Consider the following 21,162-nt stretch of genomic DNA (forward strand, 5'->3'; position numbering starts at 1 on the left):
AGGGTCTAAACTTTGTTTGGGTTTTTTGTTTGGGGGTGCCATGGGATAAGTGGGGTCTTAAATGTGGACACATGGACACATTGCTTTGGGCTGGTCAGAAAAAACTGCAGCCTCAAAGGTGAGACTGCATCAAAATCTTATTCCTTTGTGGTTACTTTGCCCATTAATAAGCCATAAATGGTAATGAAATGGCAAACTGGACTCTAAAATGGCAACTGGGGTCCTTGAAAAGCCAAATCCATCACCCCACACCTGATCCTCTGCAGCTGTTCTGCCACCTAATCCTTCCAGTAGCTCCTCTGGTCCTTCCCTTCCTTGACACAGAACAAAATTCATACTCCTCACCTCAAAATATGGGTTGTGAATTAAAAATATCCATATGCTCAGAAGCCTGAGGTTGCCAATGTGACTCCATCGCTCTCCTGGAAAACACCACATGGGTAAGGCCAGGGCAGGCTGAGGAGGGATTTAAAATGCACCACACATGGCTTGGGATTAGTTAAAAGTACGGACTGTCAGTATGAAATATGTGCTGGTGATAAAATGAGCACTTTAGACACACTCCTGGACTCTTCTTCACTATAAAGACTTTATTTCTCATCAACTCAATAGAGCCTGAGGTTGTCACACGTTGCCATTAGGACTTATAAAAAAAAAAAGACAAAGTAAAAACCCAATCCGTGGTTTTAGTTTTCAGAAAGAGAGATTTCAGGGCTGCATTTATCAGCCCTGGGGAAAAAGGCTGCTGATTCCCATCGTTCCCGAAAAGAAATCTGGGAGGAGGAGAAGCAGGAGAGTTGCTGAGCTTTCCAGCCAACTCATCCCTTTCACTCCCAAGCACTATTTAGTTCTTTAAACTTATCAAGTGTCATGAAAACTCTTGTTGATGTTATAGCACAATGTTGCTGCCTGATGGAGCTAATTACATACACACAGAAAGAGGCAGGAAGAGCTCTTGGGAGATTAGAAGATCAATAATTATCAGAGCCTCTTCCCAAATGCCAACCTGACTGAATTCTCAGGCACGACAGGTTTGCACACTGCAGCTCCTTCTGCCATGAAACTCAGCTGCTCAGAGCACATTGTCAAAGCTCAGGCTGCATTCCCTGAGCTTCCCTCAGCTCCACAGCAGGCACTCCTCGTGCCAGTGAAGTTATGGGAATACCTGAGGTTCTCCCTCATTTTGCATTTCTGGAAATAACCCGGCTGGTCTGATCTGTGAGTGTTTGTGGAGTCATTACTCCGCAACTGTTCAAAAACCTGACCGCACCTGCTCCTCCCTGCTGACACCTCTGTTATCCATCTCCCTATAAAATTAGGGAAGTACTGCTCCTTTCTCAGCATATTTGTGAACAGAGCCTGGGACTTTTAAACTTATGGTCCTTCAGAGCTCAGCAGAGCAATGCATAACCATGAGGCCGAACATGGTGGCACAGACTGCACTGTGGAGAGGAAAACCCACAGGGATCCTGCACCTGCTAAATCAGAGTTCCCAAGCTCTATCTGTGTGCATCCATACTCACTTTCCTTACGGAATCAGGGGTCTGCAGTGTTGTTATCCACAAAGTTCTGGTGTGCTGCTCTCCATGGAGAACAAACCCACCTCTGCCACACCAGCTCCCTCCTGGCAAATGGGGAAGGATCTCAGGGAGTGTGGAAGTGGCTCCTGTGCTTTATCTGTCCAGGCTTGGAGAGACAGCTTCTATTGCAAAGTCTCTCTTTCACCAGCACTAGAAATGAAGTCAAAGAGAGAAAAAAAAAATACAGCGTGTTCCCCCCTTCAGAACAGGGTGCACCGGAAGAAAACAAACTTCAAACAACCCTTCAGCAATGATAACTTTCTACTTCCTAATGCTTTCAAAGGGAAGGATTACATCCCAAATCTCCAATCACTTTGGGAACAGGAGCAGTTGAACAAGGAGAATAAAACTATCAGGTACACGCTTTAAGGTACAATTGGTTGGGAGCAGATCCTTCAAAGCAGCAGATGGACAATTCACTCTGAAATGCTTTGCATGCAGCAGCCTTTGGGATCATCCCGAGGGATTTGTACCATCTCCAGAGCTCACACGTACAGAGCAATTCTCCCAGGCTGAGATCAATGCTGTTACAGGCACAGGTAAAAGGTCCTGTAACCTGGAAATTCCAGGGATAAACTGCATCCCTGGCTTTAGGGAGTTTCATCTAAACCAAGGAACATCCAGCACGTTTGCAGCTCCATGCAAAGCCCAACCTGCTTCCAGCCCTGTTCCTCATCCACATGGGCATGTGTGGGGTAAAGGGATCCTGGAAAAACGCTCCAAGAGCCCCTCCATGTGCTCACTCTGGAAAAGTAGGAAACCACACGTGCTGAAGAAGGCAGTGGCTTTAGAAGTGGCACTTTGAGCCCTCAAAGGGCCTCCAGCATCTTTTGAGAGCTCTTTTCCACCCCAAGTTCCTGGGGAAGAAGGGTGCTCACTCCTGTCACCATGGCACACAAGTGATGTTCTCCTCTGCCCTTCCAGCTGCAGGAAATGATGAGGGAAGAAGCAGGAAGAGCCAACAGATCAATACTGGCTCTGAGCCTGGTGTCACCAGCAGAATTCTGGGGCTTTGGATCATGGACTGGTTTACACCACACCAGGTCTGGGGGCAACAGATGGGGTTCAGCTGTTTCAAAGAGGGAAAAGGATCATCCTGCAGGAGTTAGGAGGGCTCAGAGAAAGAGCTTTAAACTGGATTTGAAGGAGGATAGAAGAGGCCAAAAGATATCCAAAACTCGCTGGACAATGCCCAGGTTCAGAGACCTCCCGAGCTCCCTTCTCACCAAAATGACTGTATGACTCTGTGTCCAGGCTGCCAGGTGACTGCAATTCAGAAATGTGAGGAGAAACCCACAGTCAGGATGTACTGGGCCTGCACCCAGCTCCAACACTGCCTCTCTCCAGCAGCCAGGGGAATCCAGGCATGCCCACGCCCCTGACCTTCATCCCTCTCTCCACAAAGCAAACGTGACCTCAAACGCTTCAAAGCAGACGAGTGAAGAACTGAGTCTGGCTCTCAGCTTTGTGCTCCCATCTGGGCATGGGGACAAGATCATGCTCCAGGAGATGCTCAGTATGGAGAAAATACAGAAACCTCCTCCCCAGGTGCTCGCAGGAACCTGAGCTCTGCCCTCTGCCAAAGGCTCACAGGCTGTCCCTGCTCCTCGGCCGAGCTCAGCCGAGTGCTTCACAAACGCTCATTTATTCTGATGAAATCCCGGAGACAGGAAAACCACATCCCGTTCTCAGAGAGCAGGTAATGGAGGTGTGGAGAAACAACTTGCCCAAGGTCACTTGAGAAGCCATGCCAGCTTGGGATTCACTCCACATCTCCTCGTCCTATCCGCAAGATCATCCATCTTCCCAGCCTGCCTTCTTCCAGTGGTTTCCTTCAGCAGTGCCTTTCTGCTTTTTGCATAATGCATTGTGAAATCTACTTTACATATAGAGCTTTTAGTTCTTAAATTTATTATTTAGTGTTGTTTTCTGGTAATAAACCAGTCACAGTGTTCTTTATTTATTCTTCCAGGCTGTACACAAGCACTTCTCCGCTCAAAGGAACATCCAGCTTAGGAGCAAATCCTTCTGTGTCCTGTGGGATGGAGTGGCAGAGCATCCTGGATGCAAAGTTCACCCCTCTCCTCTCCAAAGCTTTGAGCAAGGGACCACAGGGCAGAGTTTCCCAAACTGGAAAATCCCTACAACCACAGGGGCTGATGCTGCAGTGCTCACCACATTCCTGGTTACAAAGTGCTAAAGATATTTTGGGACGTGGGAAGCAAACCGAGGATACTCCAGGATGCAGTGGCACAAGCTTTTACTCGTTTCTAAAGGGGATAAATTAGGTGTGGGAGGAAGCAAAGGCTCTCTTTGCTTTTACCTTGAAGTAATTAATGAACAAGAACTCTCCTGAGGCAAAACCACAGTCAAGAGACAGGCACTCCACATCACACGAGAGAAGCATGAAGAGGTCAACTCCAGGCAGGAAGAGAGGGTTGGTTTCCCAAACACTGAGACAGCTCAAATCCTTGGTATTCATTGTGGCTCCAGCCCCAGATAGCTCAGGCACGTTATTTTCCCCAAGGCAAAACCACAAGCCTCTCTCACCTCCCTAAAACACCCTCATCGATGCTTCCACAGCAGGAAATAACCACGTGGCAGGTTCAGGCTCCTGCTCCCTGACAGAAGCTTCAGGTCATAATTAAGCATGAATTTAAAAGTTTCATTGTCCTGGGTGAGTTATAAGGAAAAGGAAATAACTGCCTGAAAAGCACAGATACACGCAGACTGTTTAACAGCATCGCACTCAGCAGGGTGGGTCTCTGTGGAAAATAATCCATCTGAGTGGGTTTTATGGAAAATTTGCTCCTTTCCTGCATGCAGGGAATAAACCAGATCTGGAGACTGAGCACCTGCATTGAGAGGCCTCTAACAAACATGAAATCACACAGATGGTTTCTTGTGCACCTCAGAGGGCAAGGAGGCAGCTCAGCACTGAGTCCTCACAACCCAGGGACACCGGGAAGTTCACATCCAGGGAAAGCCAACAGAAACCTGGGAACACTGGCTGCTACACCTGAGCAAGGCTCAGTGACATTCAGCAGTGCCACGTGGCCAAATTAACCAACTCCAAATGTACCTTCCCTCCTGTAACAGCTCCTTCACCTGCTCCCATGTTATCCCATCCCTGCTGTTGCGTCCAGCTCCAGCTCCTCCTTCCTCTCAGATGCACGGGGTGGGCACCCGCCCACAGCCTCATTAGCAAGCTGAGGGACTTTTGCACTTTTTGGAGATGCTTCATCACCACCTAAATGGGAGCTGTCCTGCTGCAGACAGCCTGCTCAATCACACCAAAAAATTAAATCACCTGATGTGTTGGATCTCACCCATGTTTATACAGCAGGTGGGTTCTTATCCCACACAGTTCATTGCAAAGCAAGCTGGAAATTCAAATCACAGAATGGTCTGAGTTGGAAGGAACCTTAGAGATCATCCCACGCCAAGGACACCTTCCACTATCCCAGGCTGATCCAACCCCTGTCCAACCTGGCCTTGGACACTTACAGGGATCCAGGAGCAGCCACAGCTTCTCTGGGCACCCTGGGCCAGGGCCTCGCCTCCCTCACAACCAAGAATTCCTTCCCAATATCCCATCCATCCCTGTCCTCTGGCAGTGGGAAGCCATTCCCTGTGTCCTGTCCCTCCAGCCCTTGTCCCAAGTCCCTCTCCAGCTCTCCTGGAGCCCCTTTAGGCACTGGAAGGAGCTCTGAGGTCTCCCTGGATCCTTCTCTTCTCCAGGTGAACACCCCCAGCTCTCCCAGCCTGGCTCCAGAGCAGAGGGGCTCCAGCCCTTGGAGTATCTCTGTATATCTACATTTCTCCCCCCTGAGAAAAGCTGAGACAGGGCTTGGAGCAACCTGGGGTAGGGGAAGGTGTCTCTGTCCAGGGCAGGGGGTGGAACGAGATTGTCTTGAAGGTCCTTTCAACCCAAACTATTCTGGGATTCTCTAAAACCTAAAGAAGGTCCCTGCAGGACACTCCACCACACAGGACGTGCAGATGTGGACGTGGCCAAATACTTCAAAACACACCGAGGAGACAGAACACAGCACACGAGGGTTGTGTGTGCGTATAATGAAGTCATTAACCAGCAGCAGAGTGGATGATAGGAGATAAGCAGCAGCACAATCCATGCTAATTAAATTCCTGCAAAGCGCCGCCGCCGCTTGGATTTGGGATGCTGGATCATCTGACACACGCTGTGCTCTGTCTTGTCACTGGTGCCCAGTGCTTCCCTTGCAAGACATCACAAAGAAACACAACAAAAAAAGCTCTCCTCAAGCTGTCTCTGGCTGGAGAAGACCGACACAGGCAGTCCTTGGAAAAGGCAGGATGGGAGATGGCAAACTCCACTCAGCACGTGCATCCAGCGTGGAGACTGCTCCTACCCAAATGGGAAGGTAGAAAATATCCAGAAAATGCTGCGGGGCAGATGTAGCAATAACAGACCAGTTAGGAAGGGCAAAGTGACACCGTTGTGTTTATTGGAGGGCTAAAGAGAGGTCAGGGCAAAAAGGGATCCAAGGAACTTGATCAGAGCTGGAGGTGAAGGAAGGAATTAACTTTTCAGCTGCACAAGGTAGATTCAATCACTGAGCGAAATGAGATGGGTTTTGGAAAGCCATGTGTTATAAAAGTTAAGCTGAGGGTTAGACTGAGCCTGCCTAGAAATAAATAGCTCAATTTAAGACCTACGCACCAAATATTTAATAATGCAGCATTGACCAAAGGAGGTCTCTGCTCTGGAGCAGCACCCTCCTGCCCCAGCCCTGTGCTTGTGCTTCACACCTCTGTGACGGCCACTTCTGGGAAATGCTCAAGCATCCTTCCAAGTCAGAGGTGATTCTGCCTGCTCTCAGGGCGGGGAACTCAGGGATATCAAGAAGAATACAGCAGGACTCTCAGTTTAAGGGCTGCAAACTTAATGAGCAAACACAGCACTTCTTTTGACCTCAAAAATTACTTTTTAGGATAAAAGTGAGGCCTTAAAATAAAAAAAGCATGATGAAATGCTTCAACCAACAGCACTACTGCATGGAGCCTCTTCCTTAGCATCCCAGAGCAGATGTGCTGCACTCAAAATGTCTTTGTCTATTAAAACTGTGTCAGCTTCAGAGACTCCAAAACTCCCTGTGGCATAAACAGAATTTCTAATGAACAGCTGCAGGATACAGGAGTGGCCGCACAAAATGCAGCTGCTGAGATCGTTTTCTTTGCCCCCCTCTCTCACCAGCTTTTGCTTGCTGTCCAAATCCCACTTTCACCCGTTTGGGTCTCTCCTGTCCTCCCTCTCCCCTCCTCAGTGAGGCTCTGCTGCCTCACTGTTCCTTCTGCCCCCTCCACACATCTCCTGGTCCCACAGAGCCCTCAACCTCTCTCCTGCTGGAGTTTTGCTGCTGCTTTCCCTTCTCGCACCAAGGAAGTGCAAAAGGGACAAATTAAGGAGAAAAACGTTCTCGTGCCAAACCCTGAAATTCCACAGAACAAGAGCAATCCTCAGGGAAGGATTTATCCTGAGAAAATTGAAACTCACTAATAGATTTTTTAGCTTCCACGCTGCCTTCCAGGCCAAGGCACCAAAGCATGACTCCTTGTGTGAGCTGGGGGAGCGTTTTTTAAATGCCTTTGAAACCCAAAACCTGTCAAGCTTAAAGCCTGGTCCAAATGCACTTCCCAGCTGCTCTCCCGAACCTAATGGTGTCCTCTTAGCTGGAGAAAGAGCTGGAATGATTTTTAATTTAGTCAGGGGCTTGTAATGGCCCTGCAATGCTCAGCACTGTATTTTGCAAAAAATATCTGTGGTGTCAATGTGCCCCCACAAGTTCTGGGAAGAGCAGCACAAATGAAGCTGAATTCTCACTGTTTGATGCCTTCTGTTTTCCATGGGGTTCTCCAGGATCCCATAGAGAGCCTCACTTCCCTATTTTCAGACCATTTATACAGAGTTAATGCTTTGGTGAGCTCCATCCCTCAAATTTGAGTGCAAACAGCTGATGGATTCAACAGTTACTGGAAGACTAATGGGTAACAGCAGATGCCAAAGCCCTGCTTTATTAGAACCCTCTGACAACATTAAAGAGCATCTAATGCTAAGCAATGTGTCTTTCTAAGGAAATTTTTATTAACTGGTATCAAATATGAAAGCCAGTTTAATACCTTGTGGCTTTGAGACAATCTGTCTGCTGCAATCACACCAAGTCCAAATGCTTCAGCCACGAGTGGTGAGACTGGTGCTGTCAGCGAGCCCCTCAAAGCAGCCAAGTTTTTGCAGAGTTAATGGTCTAACAGCTTCCCTGGACTGGGAGCAAGATGTGCAGGACAAAGCTGGTTCACAGGGCTTTGAATAGTTCACATCACTAATGCGTGTCCATGGCCAGGAGGGAGAATTCCCAGAGAAACCATGGACATTGTGGATACACTCTGCACTCCAGACATCACCCAAATAACCCTCACCACATAAACCCACCTGCCTGCCCGCAGCACAGTGTGGAGGGAATCCAAATGTCAGCAGAGAGGGCATGTTCGGGAAGGCTGGAGCTCCTTTAGCTCCCAAATACTCCAGGCAGGAATCTCCGACACACAGCAGCTATTTTTGTAGGGAAGAGGGGCCAAATGTCCTCGGAGCAGCTCAAAAAGTGGGCAGTGGGCCACAGTGGCAGCACAAGGCTCATGCAAATGAAGGAGCTGCTTCCAACACAAGCTGCTGTCTCCCAGCCATCATCCCAAAGATCAGGCTGGTTCCAACTCATGGAACCGGTTCCAACTCACTTCAGGGACCGTTTGGAAAATAGATGCTGAGAGGTGCTAATGGATGAGGAAGCCACAAACGCCTCTTCTGGCCATTCACATCAGTCATTACGGACAGAAGAGCCAGCCTCAGCATCTCAAGCTGTGCCATCTCATTCCCATCTCAGTGGCTGGAGCCATGAATGGCTCCAATCACACAAAATTTCCCTGAGGGACAGCAGAGCTCTCTCCCTTTCAGCCTCACACCATCCCAGGCTGCACTAGAGAGTGAGTTTGCTGTTGCCACCCTCTGCACAAAGGCTGCTTGTGGCCAGAGTAAACACCTGATGGCCAGCCAGGAGAAGGGGAGCCATTCCCAGAGGCTGGGAAAGCTGCTGGCAAACACAGCCTTCAACACAGCCACCAGCTCCACTGTGAACATGCCACACGGACAGACACAAAGGCATCAGCCTGGAACAAAGTCATTAAGATGGGCACAAAATTCACAACTCAATTTGGCCTCTGTAGAGAATCAAAAAAAAATATTAAGGAAGCACTAGGATGGCTGTATTAGATCAAGCCAATGATCCGTTCACTTCAGCCCCTCACTCCTCAGTGCTCATTTCCAGCTGCTTTGGTGTAAAATAACCATAAATCACAGCCATGGAACAGTTTATTCAGGACAATTTCTCCTGAACCATTAACAAACAGGAGTTGTAGGAGCCCTTGAAGAACAGCAGCTGTCCACCAAAATGCCTTTTTTGAAGCAACTGACCACAAACATTCTCAATAGTACAGAGTCTGAACTGTTAAAAAAAAAAAGGGGGGGGGGGGGGAAGAAAAGGAAAAACACACCAAGCACTCGGTTTCACAGCTTCCTGCAGCAGCAACTTCCACAGATGAGCTCTGCAAGTTGCCCAGAGAAGCTGTGGCTGACCCTGGATCCCTGGAAGTGTCCATGGCCAGGCTGGACAGGGCTTGGAGCAACCTGGGATAGTGGAAGGTGTCCCCGCCCTTGGCAGGGGTTGGAATGAGATGAGCTTTAAGTTCCTTTCCCACAAAAACCATTCTGGAATTTTAAGGGATTTCCTTTCACCAGCTTTAAACCCAACGCCTCCTGATTCAGTCCCTGCCCCCTTCTCCAGCATTACACACATCCATGGGGACAGGAATGACACGACTCACACCCAGCTCACAGCAGATCCAAAGGAACAAGTCCCAAAGCCACCACCAGAACAAGAAGTGCCACCTTACCTTCTCTAAGCTGCCTGACATCCCACCACATGCTCCTCTCTGCACTAGGCAGGATAAACCTTTTCAATCCTGGCAGCCAGCAGAGTTGGCAGGGAAGCAGAAATACAAGGATCCTACTGCCAAGGGATAATTTCAGCACAAATCTGCACTTCTGCTATTGTCTCCCCTTCCCTGATGGACACCCTGCTTCTCCAGCACACTCCTTTTGTGGAGCAGCCCTCCCTCTCTTTTATCCAACGTCCTCTCTAACATCTTTGTTCTGTTCCCATTCCACTCATTTCCCAAATTTGTGCCTAGTTTCCTCTTTTTTTTTTTTAATTGCTCTCAATATGTCACTCTATATTAGTCAACAGCAGATTTATTTAAACGTGTCAATGCTGTTGCTTAGCAGATCTGACTGTGCTTTACCATTTCAGCCTCCTTCAGAATCACATGTTTCCCTTCCCAGAGCTCCCCAGCATGTTTGGATCACCAGGAAGTTTGAGGAAAACAAAATTAAGTCCGATTCTAAAGGCAGGCCGCTGCCTGGGAAAGCTTCAAGAAAACAAAAAAACACCTCCAAAAACAACCAAGAAGAGGAATTCTGCCAAAAAACCCACATGGTTTTGTTTCTGAGTTAGGAAGCAGCACCAGATGCTGGTTTTCTTCCATTTTCTACCTTTTACTCATGAGTTTCAATAGGAGCCCATCAAGTAAATGACGATCCAGAGCTTTGGAAAGGGTCTGATACTGAGCCAGTATCAGCTTTCCCCTGCAACAGCTAATTTTAGGAAATGGCCTTCAACCACTCTATAAAAGGCTGGGAACACCCAGGTGAGAGCATGTTCTGACCTTTGAAATTAGATTTGGGTCTTTGCTGAGGCAGAAAGGGAAGATAATGTGCAGCTAAATCCCCCCACAGGAGGATTTCTGCTCAGGCTCTCCAGCAGCAATGGTGTTGATTTGGTCACTGCTCCCCAGATTCCAACTTGCACATTCACAGCCAAGTGACTGGAGAATCCAGTGGGTCCAAGCAGCATCAGCTCCACACACAAACTGTGGCACAGCTGTCCCAAAATGCTTATGGAATCATGGGATCACAGAATCATTAAGGTCGGAAAAGCCCTCTGAGATCACTGAGTCCAACTATCAATCCAGCGCTGCCAAGCCCACCCTAAACCGTGTCCCCAAAGGACAAAATTGTCCATGGAAAGGACTAAGCAACACCAAGAAAACATCATCCTCCTGCAATCCTCTGAAGCAGGATAGTCCCAAGCCAGCTCCCAAGAGCACCCCAAACCTGCTGTGTGGCCACTGACAGATGCCAAGTCTCCTGCACGTCCATCAAGGGCTTCACCTGTGGGATCATCTCCATGGCTTGGCTCCACTCCAGGTGCACTTCCCATGTTGCCCCTAAGCCAACCTCATCTTCTGCCCCAAAATCTCCAGCTCAACCATCACCCTGAATCCCAGAATCCCAGACTGGTTTGGCTTGGAAAAGACTTTAAGGGCCACTCACTAGATCAGGTTGCTCAGGGCCCCATCCAACCTGGCCTAGGGGGAATTAAATCCCAGAAACTGATGCCATCAACAGAGTCTCCAGCAGCTGCTGATTCCACATTCAGAGTGCAGATCACATCCAAGAGATCAGGTTCACAACCTTGGGAACCGATACCACAACCTGAGACAGCCCAGCCGAAGACAAATCCCGCAGCAGGACCTGCCAGAACGGCTTCTGATGGCTTTCCAAAAATAACCCAGCCCCCTTTCCACGGTGCCTGATGTCCATTTACTTACAGCCACCTAAAAATAGCCCTTCCCATTCGGATCGATGACGGGAGCTGACAGAACTGAAAGGAGCTCATCACTCCACACACACAGGACTAAAGGAGATAAAATACTTTGGAAATGCAGCATAGGGAACAATCCCGCTCTGGCCCCGAGACAGCCAGCTGGATGGAACTAATGATTCTTCTCCAGCACCAGCTGTGATTGAATTTATTTCCATTTGGTGTGATTAAAGAGACAGATAAAAGGGAGAACAAAAAGTCCAAGATTTCAAAAGACACTAAAAATAAAATAGTTTTTGTGAGCTTGGCACCCTACCTTGACAATTTTTATACGTATCAGCCAAGTTCAATAACCCAAAAGGAAGACACAAATAGTCTATAGGTGGGGAAACCAAGGCATGGAAATGTTAAAATACCAATTCAATCATCAATAAAATCAACAGCAGGAACAGGTTGAAAGGGCAGGCGCTCCTGAGGCACCTGCCTGTATCCATGCCCTCAGATCCCTCTGTATTTACTCTTCATGGAGCCATTGTAATTGTTTCCATTGCCTGGCAAGTGCAAATCGATGCTGAGGAGTTCAGTGGCTCCTCACGACGAGTTCCAGTCCATTTAGCTGATCAAAGGGAGCCGCTTTGCCGAGCCCGTTCGCACCTCGCAGGGAAAAGGCACTTCCTCAAAATTCAAACGTACAACTTCAGCAGCAGGAGGCCTGAAATTAATCCCTTTATTTAAACATTAACAACTTTAAGTGTCTCTAAGCAGTTGTAAAGGCTTTATTAGAGAAGACAGAGAAAGCCTGTGAGCAGCCAAGTCAAGAGGAAGCCAAGGTTATCTGCACTCACCTTCCAGGTATTAACTTTGACAACAAACTCACTCTGCAGTGTCTGTACCTGGAATAAAGGACAGCAACACCTTGCTGCCAGCTGAAGCTGTGGGCAGGGATGGATGGAGCAAATCCTCCCAGAATCCATTCCCATGGCCATGAAGGGTAAGATGTGCTGTGGGCAAACTGAACCTCATCGATTTGTCTTCTGAAACCGAGTGACCTCTTTGGCAGATGTTCATTACCTTGACAGCAGCACTGTTTCTGATGTAGTCTCCTGTGTGGATATTCAGTAGGAAAGCAAATGACTGGAACAGGAGCCTAGAGAGCTGATGGACCCTCCAGCTCAGCACAGTCAAACCTCAACTGCACAAAGCCTTGAGCAATCTCATCTACCTTTGCCATAAGCAGGACATTGAATTAGAGACTTCCAAAGATCCCTTCCAACCTCATTTATTCTACAATTCAAAGAAATGCCAGAGAGAAGCTGCAAGCCTTTCCTGGAGACATCTGAACTAGATAAAGTTGTAATGTATAACAAAAACAACTCTTTGTAAGCTTTTCATTGAATGTATGAGCTGGTGGCAGCGAGGAGCCTCCCAGCACACTGTGCTTCCCTCACTCCAGCATTTACCTCTGGACACAGGAACACATCTCTTCAGTTAAGACACAAATACCACTCTCACACTAAAATTCAAGGTGTTTTAGTGGCATTGTAGGACTTAATACTTGTAGGAGGTGATAAAACATTCATGAGAGCAAGACTGTGAGATTAAATGGGTTGGGCTGACATTAAAAGACATTTTATGGGACAGCCTTTTAAGGACCAGCTCTCTGCTCAAACACTACACAATCGTTTCCCCAAATCCTTTCGTGTATCCAACATGCAGAGAGATACACAAGGTGTGCACATCCCACCCTGGATCCTGTCTGGTTGCTGTAGTGGGAGAAAAAAAGCATGGATTAGATGCTGTCTGAATTGCAGGTGTCACCAGGTTTGGCATTGTTTTTTAATGCCTCCCTGTTACCGGAAAGTAACTATTGAGTTTCTCCAAAGTCAAAAGCTCCTCTCAGGTTCGTTTTCCTTTCAGCTGCTCCAACACCTGTCTTGCCAAAATCCATTGAAGACAAAATCTATAGTTCCTAGGATTCACATTTTGGAATGGTTCCAAATGCAAAGGTTTCACCTTTAATACACTCTCGCAAGGCACACAGCAATCTCCCTGACTTTGCTGGTCCTGATCCAGATGGAAAAAAAAACCCAAAGCACAAGCCAGTGTTTTTGCTGACCAGGATTACCTGACTTAGTATCAGCAGCCTTCAAGGACATGGTCTAACACACCCGAGTGGAAATCACCAGCGCTGGATGCAGTTCCCTTAAATCCTCTAAGCCTCTGCTTCTCTGCTGGAACAGCTAACTGCTGATAAACTCACTTTTAGACTATTTTCATAAAACTGAAGGTCAGCAAATGATTTGGTAATTAAATCTGTCACATAATTCTCAGCCTGATGCGTAACTCAAGCCAACTCCAGTGAGCAGAGTGGCAGGCAGGGTCGGCTGCCTGTCTGGAGGTGTGACAAGGCTGTGGGGTCACCAGGCCTTGGTGACAGATTCCTCAGAGCCACATCTTGCAGCAAGCTGTGTTTTGCAGCCTCTCCAAGCCCTGCCTACCCCACACCCACTTCTGCAGAGTTTGTCCATGTTTAGTGACACGTTCTTGTTTTGGTGGATCCCTTGGCTCTGGACAAGTCATCCTCCAGCAGCTCAGAAGTCGCTCCTTGCCCGGGGTGGCTTTGCAGATGAAGGGTGAGAAGTTGCACTGATCAATTCCCAGGGTCTAAAATGCTCCTGACTCTTTTCAAAGTCACTGAAGAAACATAACAATCCTGCCCCCAAAAAAGTCTCTGAACTGGGGAGGTTGTTCTGTTTTCAACCAGAGGAGGGCAACCACACACGTTCACAACAGGCAGCATCCTACTGCCTGATACAGTCAAGTGCACTTTATTCCCATTCCCAACCACCAGAAGAGTTGTTTTATCTTTCCCATTCTGCCTGATTTATGTCTATTCCCTTCCTTTTGATATTTAAAGAACATCTCCCAGTAGAATCACAGAATGGTTTGTGTGGGAAAGGACCTTAAAGCTCATCCAGTGCCACCCCCTGCCATGGGCAGGGACATCTCCCACTATCCCACGCTGCTCCAAGCCCTGTCCAACCTGGCCTTGGACATTTCCAGGGATCCAGGGGCAGCCACAGCTTCTCTGGGCACCCTGTGCCAGGGCCTCACCACATTCTGAGTAAAGAATTTCTTCCTGAAATCCAACCTAACTCTGCCCTTTGGCAGTTTAAAGTAGCAGAGTATATTCCCCTGCTAAAGAGAATTCCTCATTCCCCCTGCTCAGCAGCAATTCCAGCAGCCAGATCCAGAACCCATCGAGCTTGGCCCAACTGTGTGTGCCACTGACCTACAGAGAATTCATCAGTCCCAGCTGGAAAGTTGGGCACTGGGAGCAAGGAAACTGCTTGTGACATGGCTAAAAATAGCAAAGGGACCACGGATATTTTCTCCCTCTTGTACTCCTGCCTGCCCTGCTCGCACAAACCCTTTGGAGCCTGGATCAGGCTGTGCTGATGCTCTCCTGCCAAGTTTGAATCATGAGATGGACGTGAAAGGGTCTGTCCAGGAGAGCACAACCACCCTAACTTTTATATCTTGAGGCAGAATATCCTGCAAGTAACGCCATTCCTCAGCATTTAGCTGGAAAACCCAGGGAAAGGCACAAGTTTGTGGGAGAGGCACCGGGTGACAGCTCTTCACCCTCTCCTCTCTTCCTGTGGACAATTCAACAGCACAAGGCACTGGAGTTACAGGATGAGACACAGGGATTCACTCAGTACACAAAATGGAAATTCAACAACCCCATCAGCTCTGATTTTTAAGGACACTCATTTCCCCATCATCATTAAGCTCTGTGGTAAAAGCCACTTTATGAGCTCAGCTAATCTGGGATGCTGCTGTTGCATCATCACCTGATGTTGATAAACAACTATTAAAGAAAAAAAAAAAAGAGGCAAACAAATCCATGCTTCACCTCTGGCCTGGGTGGTTTTCAGTACCATTATCAGTGAAAAAGGTGGTTTTTTCAGTACCATTACCACTGTGGTTTTGGTATGGACTGCCATGGTCCCAAGGCCTGTTCTCTGGCCCAAAACCAGAGGTAGAACCCAGCCACTTTCATGCTCTTGAGCTATCCCAAACACCCACAGACCACATCTGACTTGCCTTGGAGGTTTGATTCCTGGTTGTGCCAAGTTCTGGATCACATGGATCAACGGCAGCTGGCTGAGGTCACCGCTGGGTGGTTCCAGCCTGGACGAGCAAGTGAAGAGGAGCAGCCTCCCATGTCCTAAACCTGAGCTGTGCATCCATCTGGGAGCAGAGCCTGGCCCCTGGCTGGGGAAGGATTGGGAATCTCAGTTTTCCACTACTCCACAGCATTCAGTAACAAATAAATCCCATGGACCACACAGGGAGGGTTATTACTCCAGCACATATAAAGGAGACGTTGAAGTGACAGGAACTTCCCTTCCCACCTTTTGTGGGGATAATACAAATCAGCAGAGCAGAAACACATCCAAAACATCGCTTTTCAAAGCAGCAACAGATTTTTCTGTCAAAGGAGAGATTTCACAAGGATGTCTTGGGCATGGGTGGATTCATGGCAAAACAGTGAAGCGATGCGAGAGACACACGACCGTTTCTCCTCTCCGAGTGTCGAAAAGCTTTCAGGAGATTTATAAAATTAGAGCTGCTTATGATGAACATCTCAAAGGGAAAGGGGAGAGAGGAAGTGCTTCCCCCACGCAGCTCTCCAGCAGCAGCTCCTGATTGTACTCAGTGGGAAACACGGAGCACTCTCAGCACCTTCCCTCCCATCGAGCTCCAGGCACAGGGGAAGCTCAGCAATTTGCAGGATTTGGGTCCTTTTTTTTGTTCCCCTTCCCTCTCTCCCTCCCCATCCTCCCTTTGACAACCACAGAAAGAAAGATTGAGAAGAACACAGCAATTAAGGAATTTGAAGCCTCACTACCAGCTACTCTAAATGCAGGCACATGAAGCAGCAGGATTCTGCTGGTGACATTTGGACCACAAATGAAGTCCCCAAGAGTAATAAACAATCAGGTAAAGAAATCTGGAAAGAAATTACCCAGCACACCTCATCTTCCTGGTCCCCATGAGATCCATATAAAATGTGTTAATGCATCTGATTATGATCTAAATTATATACAGAGGCTCCTGCCAAACACTCTGTGAAGTTTCTTTATTGTTAAGTTGGAAGCTGTTTAAGAACGGTCCAGTCATCATGTTTCAAATTAGATTTGGGGAAAAAACATTTTCCTACTTTACTGCTGGCTCAGAACATGGGAAAAAGTCGGGATGTGGGTTTTCTACACTGAAAAAAGAGCAGGAAGAGTGGGAACAGAACAGCAGAAGAGCCAGTCTGTTTCCTGTCCTTTACTGTCACCTGAGCTGTGTGGCTTTACTGTCCCCACACATGCCAGAGAATTACTGCAGCTTCAGACAGTTTTCTACACATTTTTTCCTGAAAGGGGGATAAAACACCAAGGTGTTCCCATACACACTCTCCACAGGCCCAAAAATTTTCAAAGAAAGGATTTCTGGAAGAGTCCTGCTGAGAAGACCTGGTAAAACACCATGTGAGATTTTCCCCACACCTGTGAGGGCTACCTGAGCTGTCACTTATGCTGCCAGTCCTTTGTGCTGCCTGGAGGCAGGTAAAAAAGCTGGGTTTCCCCCCAGCATGCTATACCAGGACTGGAACTTTTAAAAAAAATAGAGATACACCCCTCCCAGGTGTATGTGCAAATTCGGGAGAGCACCCATAGTTTTACCTGCAAGCCTGACAACCTCACATGTGCTGAAACCTCCCCCAGCCCAACCTGTGCTTTCTCTCCTGCTGGTGTCTGGCCAATCCTTTGCTCCATGGATCAGCACCTCCTTGCCTCTGCAGGGCTGGATTCCCAAGTCAGAAGCAGAGCCAAGGTCACCTTGCTCAGAGGAGCTGGATTTTAAAAGGAGGGTCCCTGTATCTATTAGAAGTCTCCCATCCATTACCTATGCCCTTCCAAGCTCACAGCTGCAGCCACAACTGCATAAATCTGGACTAAGCAGGGCCCTGTGGAAGTGAAATAGGATATAAATAGTTCTTACAGGTTCATTTTGCTCTATACATGGATATAAATCATACACATACACACATATATATATGCCAGCTATCTGCCTGTACCTCATTGAATCATGCAATGATCTGGGCTGGAAGGGACTTTAAAGCTCATCCCATCCCACCCCTGCCATGGGCAGGGACATCTCCCACTATCCCAGGCTGCTCCAAGCCCCATCCAGCCTGGCCTTGGACACTTCCAGGGATCCAGGGGCAGCCACAGCTTCTCTGGGAATTCTGTGCCAGGGCCTCACCACCACTCTTACAGTAAAGAATTTCTTCCTAATATCTCATCTAACCCTGCAGATCTGCAGGAAGTCAGGGATGAGAACAACCATTTCTAGCCACCCGTGGTAATGCAGTGGTTTAAACACCCAAAAAATGCTTTAATGTAGGATCACAGGCTGGATCCCAGCCAGGCAACAGCACTGCTTTTCAAGGAGTATTTATCTCCATAAAACACTTCCTGAACAACGTGCTCGGTGCTTGAAAACAAAGCCTTGCTAAACAACCAGGTTTTAACCTGGAATTCTGCATGTTGGCATTCTCTGCTGCTCCAGATGAGTCTGATTCCCTTACACAGCATGGTGATTTTCACTCTTTTTAAGAAGAAAAGGAATTTTCTCTTTCAGTTTAACTTTGAGGCAAGATGGAAGACCACAGCCTGGCCTCAAAGATGTGAGATCTTTTGAACTCCAAGTCAGCAGGCTCTCACAGGAGCTGAGCTCGAGGGCTGCTCTGGAATAAATCAAAAAGGATTTACTCTTTCACTTGAACAAGGCAGGAAAAAAAACCTCCATAGATGCACAGATATGGGGTTGGGGGTAGGGAGACAGCTAAAATATTTAAAAAAAAATAAAAAAGGCAACTTAAGAATGCCGTGATGGTTTGATAGTCACAGTCCCATAAGCTAAACACCACCCTGCATGGTTGGATTTCCTGGAGGAAATCACAGGCACAGTTACTAAGCCTGCTGGAAGCAGTTCAGCCCAAGAATATAGGGAGCAGATGCTCCAAACATGACTCCCAAGGACACGGCGCTCCTGGAGAAATCCTCTGACAGAGAGTCAAAACGGGGGCTTGAACTGGCCGTGTGTTATTAGAGATGCAGCTGTGATTTCCTCCCAGAGTAGCAGAGTTCAAGGCCAAAAGGGACCTCGAGAGCACCTAATGTGCTTCATCACAGCCCATCACACTTCATCCAAGTTTTCCTAAGAATAAGAGTCAGATTTAGCAGCCAGATTCCAACCCGAGTAACCCTGGTGGCTCCCAGACACAATCCACGTGCTGCTTCCACTCCAAAACTTGGGCTGACAGAGCAGCTTTGTGCAGGATGCTGCTGCCTCTTGGTGTCCTTGTGTCCCTGTGCCAGAAAATGCCATTCCCTGGAACAGGCAGGAGTGAAATGACTCCGTGCTCCAGCCCCTTTGCTTCACTCCTGACACCTCTGCTGGAGCCCACACTCATCAGTGGTTTTGACAATACTCCAGAGCTGGAGCTTGCCTGAAGGAGCTCAGCACAGGGCACAAAATCTCATCCTCTGGCTTCCTCACAGGAGTGAGAAGAAAACTGGAGAAGGAGAAATGTGCTGCTGGCAGCAATTCCAGCCTCTGCAGTGAGATTGGAAGGCTCCCAGTCAGCCACACACCCCCGCAAGAGCTGTGCACCCATGGACTAATCCTCACACCTCAATTACAAAGAGTTTGGGGACAAGAATGTGCCCAGAGAATGATGCTAAAGAAGAAAAATGTTCAGAGCCCAACTTCCCTCTGAGCTGCGTGCAGGGATTTGGATCCCAAGGCACCCAGACACTGAGCTCAGACCATTAGTGACATTCAACACTGCTTTTAAAATCAGAATTTAAAACTGCTGAAACCAGAATATTGTGAAATGCTGCTTCTTTGCCTGCAGCTCTGCCAAATGAATTTGGCTAAAACTTTCAGCAATTAATGGATGATTAAATGGAAGAGCTGATGGCCAAAAAATATGTAAGGGACTTGATTAAAGCTCTGGGGGTGACATTGTGCCCTATTTTTACAAGCTTTCCTCATCTCACCATTATTTCAACTGGACTATGGGGAGCAGGAGAGTGTTGTTAGAAGGGTGTGAGAAGTTCTGGCAAATTATGTTAAAATCCAGCATGGGAAGAAGCAACTCAGCCCCAGGCATGGGGCAGCCTTACACAGCAGAGCTCCTGTGTGCTTTACCTGTTGTTCCTTGGCTCAGACCTGTCCCACATCCCACATTGACTCCTTGACCACCTCTCTTCTGCCTCCCAGTGCTGATCTCAGGGTTTCCCTCCTGTGAAACAGAAAAACCCAGACAAAACCACATGGACTTAAGAAATCAGTTATGTATGGCCTCGAGGCATTGTACAAGAGAGGCACTCTGACACAAACATTCCTTCTGGGCCTCTCCAAACAGGGACTGAGCAACGTGGGAGAGTGGAAGGTGGCCCTGTCCATGGCAGGGTGTGGAATGAGATGAGCTCTAAAGTCCCTTCCTGCCCAAACCATTCTGGGATTCTGTGATTTATGACATGGTCTTAAGCCTGGAAGCTCCCACAGGCTTGACAATTTGGGCTGCTGGGGAGTAAGGGAGGCTGGAGGACACCAAAGGGGGAATCAGGCGCAAATGAGACCACCTGGAGAAGGGACATTGCAAATCTAAAAGGGATCAGATGTGGGTCACCAGCTCCCAGCTCCATCAGCTCTGAGCCAGCTTCCAGGCATTCTCAGCTCCCTTCACACAAAACTCTTCCTCTACGACACCTGATAATAGACAGCTCCCAGGTTACATCCGTGCGATCATTTCCCACAAAAATATTGAATAAAAGCATCAACTCCACTGTTCCGTAAGTGCCAAGGTCCAAGAGGATCACTGCAAGCCACCCAGCCTGACCTGTTCTGTGACACACCACGAGTTCCACCCACCAAGTCCAGCCTCAAGCCCAGCAATTCCCCCCAATTCTTCATCCAGCTTTTTCCCTAGCTCAAATCCTCTCTCAGCCACGTTTCTGCTGCTAACAACCATCTGATCTCAGCAGACAAACATATAAAATATTAAAAGAAAATAAAATACCTTTAGTTAAGAAAAGCCCAAGGCTCCAGGATTATCCTTCGGTGGCGGGCGATGCCTTGGCCGTCAGTGGCATTTCCCTTTGTTTTAGAACAAAAGGGACCATCCACATCCTGCCTTCATCCTCCTACACAGCCTCTGGGACAGCAGAGCATCCCAACCTCCCTCTCCCCACCCTGACTCTCACTAATGTGTTCCATACTCAAAGCCTCTCCGCAGTCCCAGCTCCAACGCCGCTCCCAGCAGGGAGTCGGGGCTGGTCCTCGGAGGCTGGTGCTGCTTATAAAGGCTGCTTCCATCCCTGTCACTTCAGCTGGCAAAACACTTCCTGAGTGCCCACATCTTTGGGATACAAAAAGGAAACACATCACGATCGGAGCTCGTCTCTCCTGGCAGGCTGCGGGTCCTGGCACGGTTCCATCCGCACGCGGCTACAAAATGTTTGCAGAAACAAGAACAGCCACGACCCTTCTATCCCCTCCTTCCTTGCCTGATCGCAAAGCTTCTCCCAGAGTTCTCCAGAAATCACGAGTGAAGATGTTACTCAACAGCCACAGCCGAGGATTTCATTTCAACATGACCTGTGAAATATCCACTTCAAACCTCACCCACGCTGCACGAGCCCAGCATCTGCACAGCCCTCGCCGCCTCTCCTGGGTCTGGAGATGTTTTATGGCCAGCT

The 21,162-nt window shown here is 48.1% G+C and overlaps 1 protein-coding gene across 4 annotated transcripts in view; it reads right to left on the reverse strand.

Annotated features, from left to right (window-relative positions):
- EXTL3 (exostosin like glycosyltransferase 3) overlaps positions 1-21,162 on the reverse strand; it is a 136,107-nt gene that overhangs the window by 32,180 nt on the left and 82,765 nt on the right. The window contains exons 1-2 of one of the 4 annotated variants that reach the window (XM_017730861.1): positions 20,484-20,633; positions 19,610-19,703 (exon numbers count right to left, since the gene is read on the reverse strand). The exons of 2 other annotated variants lie outside the window; for them this stretch is intronic. The gene's annotated coding sequence lies outside the window, so the exon portion shown is untranslated. Of the gene's footprint in view, positions 1-19,609; positions 19,704-20,483; positions 20,634-21,162 lie in introns of those variants that run through there. One more of the 4 variants, XM_017730860.1, reaches the window with a different exon arrangement.

Source organism: Corvus brachyrhynchos, unplaced genomic scaffold, assembly GCF_000691975.1.
Source record: "Corvus brachyrhynchos isolate BGI_N302 unplaced genomic scaffold, ASM69197v1 scaffold203, whole genome shotgun sequence".
Lineage (NCBI taxonomy): Eukaryota > Metazoa > Chordata > Aves > Passeriformes > Corvidae > Corvus > Corvus brachyrhynchos.